Below are 6626 nucleotides of genomic sequence, written 5' to 3' on the forward strand. Positions count from 1 at the left end.
CAAGCGTTCTATTCTGCCCAGAGACTGCGTATGGTGGTCTACACAGTCAGGGCTACTTATGTTGGGCTGAGCGAATCTCCCAGTGCTGGCCACCAGTAACAGGAAGCACATTTATGCCACATCCAGGTCACATTTCTCAAAGGAGCTTATCATTTAAAGAAGTTCGTATTCTGTTGCTGTCATTTGATCACCCAACTGATTCTTGGCTCAAGAGGAAAACCATAAGAATCCTCCTTCATACTTCTTACAACATCTTTCTGCTGACATCCATCACCTTTCCTACTGGACATACACGCTAACATACTTCCCATACTAAGCATAGTTTTTCAGATATGACTGAACTCCTTACCTCCACAACTGTGAAGACACATCCTTCTGTGATTCTGGAGACTTTCCAAAGTCTTGCCCTTTACTATAAACATTGAAAAAATTACTATGTAATTGGAAAGTTATTACATTTTTAAAAACATCTTTAGTATTTTGGGAAAATAAATCCAGTTTTGGTCTAGGTAAATCCTACAGAAAAGCCTGTAGTCTTAGAAGGTACATGTACCCCTCTATGTTTTATGTACTATAAACGTAGGATACATTCCAGTTGCACTGAGCAGCCATGACCTAAAAATCACTTCCCTGCACAACCTCTAGGTTCAAAACATTTATAAGTGGCCTCAAGAACCATACCTATTGAGAAGACTAACATTTCAGACTTGACATAAAACTTCTATTTGAAAACACTCTTTCACAAAGACTCAGGAAAAACGTGACTATAACCTAAGAGCAAACTGGTCATTCACTATAACACTTCTAAGCAAAGCAGACCACCTGACACAGGAAATAAAATAAACATTGGAAACACCTTTTCTCAAACTGATACAAGCTTTGGTAGCTGAGGCAAAGTGGGAGTTCTATACAAAACTAAAGTTTACCCTCATGGGAGTCTCAACCATAACTTTAGGGTTTGTTTATCTCTACAAGAAGAAACTGAAGAACAATAAGCCCAAGTCTACGTACTACGTAAATACTCATATTTTGAAACTAGATTAAATCACCCAGTCACTGAAAGAAATAGGGAAGTAGAATCAGAACCAAGCTCAAAAGGAAACACCATCTAAGAATGAGAGAGTACACAGAAAAAAAGACATCAGAAAGCACAAGGTAGAAAAGATACTTCAAGGAGTATATTTGCTACTATTTGAATTAGTTCAAATAAGGCTGAAAAGTGATCATTGTGTTTAACAACCTGGAGACCACTGATGACTTTATTCAACAAAGACAAAAGAAGCTTAGCTTTGCTGCTGCCTAGCTATGCAGGCTTGGCTATCTTTGATCTTTTATCTCTTTAAAAGTCTTCATCTGTAGGGAATAATAATGATTCCTAATTCAGTAAGATACTGAGTTGAATAAGTAGAACATTACTGCCAAGTGTTCCTCCACACAGGGCATGTTACCTCACAATTATCAGCAGCTGAGTATTCTGAAAGGACATACAGAAGTCATGAATAACCCAATCCCCTTGCTTTTAAGTCTCATAGGAGTACCTCAGGATGGTCAGTGATGGTCCTCCACATACACCACATCACTTCAGCCACACAAAATTTCTGTCCCCTTTTCCTCCCTAAATCTGAAAGGTCACCCTACCCCATACATTTACACATTTATAAAATGAAATGTTTCCATGTTTCCATGAGGCAAACATTGTAATGGTCTCCTAAGCAGCGCCAGTGCCTTTGGCTTAAGAGATAAAGAAGTCAGGCACCTCATTTTCAGCTCAAACCCTTAACCTAAGGTCCTGCCAACATCCCAGGATCTCAGTGAGTTCTAAATACATGCACACACCTTAAATATGTTCATGTACTCACTGTGGAGTGTTCAACTTCTAAATTTACAGCACCTAATAAAAGTATGTGCTGAAAATATTCCTATCTGCCTACAATATGTCTGTAGGAGAACTCTAGCGACCAATAAAAAACTTCTATTCCCACTCGACAGCACACAGGGTAGTAATCCCTGTGCTGACAGGTGGCTAGTAACTTCAGAAGTAATTGTAGAGATACTATCTGCAGATGTTTGGGAATGTACTACAAATTCTTGCAAATGGGTGCCATAGGAATATGTGGAAATGATGGCTGATATAACTTTTATTATAAAGAGACATATCCTCCCCCAAAAACATCTGGAAGGTCTTGTGTGTGAAAGAATTAGAGGTGGGTAACGGGGCCCACACTGGGACACTTGGCATTTTATACTCACACACAGCATCAGGATGTCAGCCAAACACTGAACTAGTGTGAGAATTCTAAGCCTTCACCCCACATGCCCCCCTCACTTCAGGATGGGAGCCGGGTGAACAATTCTTCTCTTTTCTTTGTTCAACAAAAAGAGCAGACTAGGTCGATATATCAAATGTGTAACTGCTAACAACAGACAGTGTGTGTGTGTGTGTGTGTGTGTGTGTGTGTGTGTAGAGTTCCTCTTTCCAAAAACTATTGAAGTGAAATGTTCTGCGTGTAGCCAAGATGAAACTACTTGTGAATTCACATCCCAGATGATGAGTTTCCAAAGGAGAGTTACTTATCAGGACCTGTATCCTGCTAAACACATTAAAATAATGTGTTTGGGAATGTACTATTTAAAAATAATGAAAAGAGTGCCTTCCTGCTTGTATGAATTCTTCCTGGTTAGCGCTGAAATGTAAGAGGTAAAATTTGTTAATCAAATAATCCCCATCTTGTTAAGCATGTCATCATTAGTAATCCAGATATGCAGATTAATGTATTACATAATGTGCTCCCTAGAGAAACTGTATTCCTGGGACTGTCTCTCATTAATGCCAATAGATATTTTTTACTTTGATAAAGCTTTATTTACAAAAATGCCCTGTAGTCCGTAGGTGGGAATAATATGTCTGCATCAAAATATTTAAATATATATCCTTTGGATTATAGCACTACCATACCCTAGTCGGATAGCTGTGAATAGTTGTGTCCCTAGCTATTCAGGATTTCAATTTACAAATTAATAATTCCAGCAGGCCAACCACTTGACACTGCAAACTGTTCTTCTGATAGAGCAACTGCTGTAATTATATTTTTAGGGCATTTAGCAGAACACACTTTTCATTATTCAGGTTTCCTTAAGCCTAGTGATATAGGATTTACTACTCTGGCTTCATTTTTATTTGCATGCCTGGTGTGTGTGTGCAGCACACACACACACACACACACACACACACAAATGAAAGAAAAGGAGTTGAGGTCCTATGGGTTTCCAACACTCGCTTTAGACTACTCATGAATCGTTGGGACAAAATACGTTACCTTCTGAAAGATAGACTTTACTTTTTTTTTTTGAGGTTAGTATTTTATTAGATAAAAACAGGAAGGAGGGCGCTTACCCACCCCTTCCTCTGGCTCAGCTTGCGACTCCCCTTCCCCAAGAAAGAGCAGGAGTCTGTAACACTGAGATGTGGTGGAGGATCAGGGCGGAAAGCGAGGATGAAGTTGGGTGTCACAGCGCATACCTATAACCCCAGCACTTGAGAAACGGAGGTAGGAGGATCAGTTCAAGGCCAGTCTCAGCTAAGTGAGAACCCCGTCTCAAAAACAAGCCGGATGTGTATTGGGTGCTTCTTGTAGACATGGTTACAAATCAGAAATTTCAGCTACAAATTCTGGAGGCGAGTTTAACCCAGGCTCTTGCCATAAATGGAAGGCCTCCCCCTCTGCACTAAAACCCGAAAGGATGAGTGACTTCTCTTCTGTGGTCCAGGGAGGCGGAGAGAAAGGAAACTTCCGGTCTGTGGGCTTTGACTGACAGGTGTCCTCAGCGTTCATCAAATCCAGGCATCAGGAAGCCCCTGGCAAACTGTTCCACCTGTTGCCGGAGGTTGGCCAAACGCTGACTTGTTCCTGGGTCCTTGAGCAGGAAGGATTTGAAATCCTGGAGCTTGGCAGGCTTGCGCTTCACCTCCAAGCCGATGTTGACTCCTTCATCGATAAAATCAACTCTCCGGAAGTCATCCTCACAGAACTGGCGAGAAGTCAATGCTAGGGCCCCGAGCCTCTAATGGCGCTCCTGTCTCTGGGACAGGTGTTCTTGTTGGCTGTGATGGCCACAAGCTCCAACACACGCTCGGCTCTTGCTCCATCCAGGCCCTTGGGCCGCAGGTCCACCAGCACCAGGTACGTGTCGGTGCCACCAGACACCAGCGAGTATCCTCCCTTGAGCAGGGCATCGGCCATGGCCTGGGCATTCCTCAACACTTGTAAGGAGTACTCCCGGAACACAGGGGTGCAGGCCTGCTTGAGGGCCACGGCTACAGCAGCAATGGCATGGTTGTGGGGGCCCCCCTGCAGAGATGGGAACACAGCGAAGTTGATTCGGTCCTCAAAGGTATAAGGGATCTCCTGGCCAGTCTTGGGGTCTACGGTCTGCACTCCCTTCCGGTAAAAGATGAGTCCTGACCTGGCCCCTCGAAGCTTCTTGTGAGTGGTGGTGGTGACAAACGTCCGCATATTTGAAAGGTGAGGGGATCACCTTGGCGGCCACCAGGCCACTGATATGGGCCATGTCCGCCAGCAGGTGTGCCCTGACCTCATCACAGACCTCTCTCATGCGTGCATAGTCAATGAGGCGGGCGTAGGCACTTTTGCCAGCTATGATGAGCCGTGGTCGGAAAAGCTGAGCAGTCAGTGCCAGCTGGTCGTAGTTGATGAGGCCAGTTTGGGGACTGAGTTTATAAGGCATAGAATCGAAGAAAATGGAAGTGGCAGAGATCCGCTTGACGTCAGACATATAGCCGTGGGTGAGATGGCCCCCGTCGGGCAGGTCCAACCCCATGATTCAGTCATGAGGTTGCAGATGGGCGGTATAGGCAGCCAGATTGGCTGGGGACCCCGAGTAAGGCTGCACATTGACTCCCCGCTGTGCAGGATCCAGGTCAAAGGCTTCCAAGGCCCGGCGCTGACAAAGCAGCTCCCCTGTAATATCTCTTGCCAGAGTAACCCTCCGAGTACTTGTTGTTGAGACAGGACCCCAGGGCCTCCAGCGCAGCTCTGCTACAGAAGTTCTCCGAGGCAATAAGCTCCAGGCCATGACACTGTCTGTCCTTCTCCCTCTGCAGAAGCTCCCACATCTCAGGGTCACTGTCTGATAAACTCTCCTGGCCCGTCCAGCTTCCTGCTGCTTCTCCAGCCTGTGTCTGGGCCACCTTGCTGTGCTGGGCCCGGGCAGCCATGCAGACCAGCTGACCACATCTCCGAGTGGTCCGAAGCAAAGAGAAGGGTACCATTGCTACCGGAGACCACAGGAGGACCAGCCACTAACTCTGTATGGGTGTAGTACCGGGGTCCTAGACTTTACTTTTAAAGCATCCAGTTGATTGCCACTGTTCTTCTTATTGCTGACTGTATATTTAAAAAATAACCTTTCCCAAAGAAATATATGACTTTTATCCTCATCAACTGAAAATTCCCCAGCCTGAAGAAGTATGTTTTCCTACTCAGGGTCTTGACTAATGAACAGCTTATCAGTGCAGCATATGGTAGGCACATACAGTGAGTCACACAATGATAAGGTAGAGAGATAAACACCAGCCGTGCATATCAGTGCACTGCAGCTCCTCTTAAAGTCCTGGATGCTAGTCTGAGATCAGTCAGCAGTCTTCCCTGTGTATTCACACAGAGAAGCATTACTATCTATGACCTCACAGGAGAAGGACAACAGAAACTCTAAGCTCATCCTGCCCTGGTCTCTTCCCTCTACATATCTCTTCCCTTGGTTGACTTGGCTATGAATCCTTTAATTGTAATAAACCAGAACTAAAGACTTTATGCTTGTGAAGAAATAGTCCATACTTTCTATGAAGTCTGGAAAACCATTAACTAGAAGAAGGTCCTGAGAACCCTTGCAGACTTTCAGGGAGGTTGTCGGAAATGAGTGCAGTCTAGTGACTTGTATTCTCTGATATTGACTCTAGCTGATGAACTCATGCAACATCACAGATGGCTGTAATATGTCTCTGTACTTATCAACTGGTTAGTCAATAATAATAATAATAATAAACTCTACTTTGACTTCTGCACCAGCTCCTGCCAACACCAGTCTCTCCTCTTCACTGCCAGGGACATGGTGGCATTTCACTTGCAGAGCATAAGATCAGTCTCTTAAAAAAGGTTTTAGCAGCACAAGTCAACTAAATTACTAAAAGGATGTTCTACAGTAAAGTATCTAAAAACTGCAAGCAAACGAAGAAACTGATCCTCACATACATAACAAATCCCATTTGGAAAGACTATAAATCAGTTCATAAAATTTTACGTGTTCCTTGGGCAGCCAACTCTTGAGAACTACATGGTACACAGCTCACCTGATTGCTCTTTTTCCAGGAAGAAGTGGTGGAATATGATCCATACTCCAGGAAAAACCAAGCTGTACCCTAAACATCTGGGTAAGTATGGTTTCCTCTTACAGCCACTATTGAATATCAGTTTAAGATTTGGGGTGTGCCAAAATGTCGGCGTTACTGTTGAAGAAAATATTTTTTTAAAAGTCAAGAAAACTTTGGGAGAAATTTAAATCTCCTAGAAGAGATCTTGACGGTTTTTAACATTTTCTCATATTTTAAA

General features: G+C 43.8%; 1 pseudogene; it reads right to left on the reverse strand.

Moving 5' to 3' along the window:
• Positions 1-3804: 3804 nt before the first annotated feature.
• On the reverse strand, positions 3805-5290 carry LOC114618751 (annotated as a pseudogene).
• Between the last annotated feature and the right edge of the window lie 1336 nt (positions 5291-6626).

The sequence above is a fragment of the Grammomys surdaster genome, unplaced genomic scaffold (genome assembly GCF_004785775.1).
Source record: "Grammomys surdaster isolate TR1022 unplaced genomic scaffold, NIH_TR_1.0 62, whole genome shotgun sequence".
NCBI lineage: Eukaryota > Metazoa > Chordata > Mammalia > Rodentia > Muridae > Grammomys > Grammomys surdaster.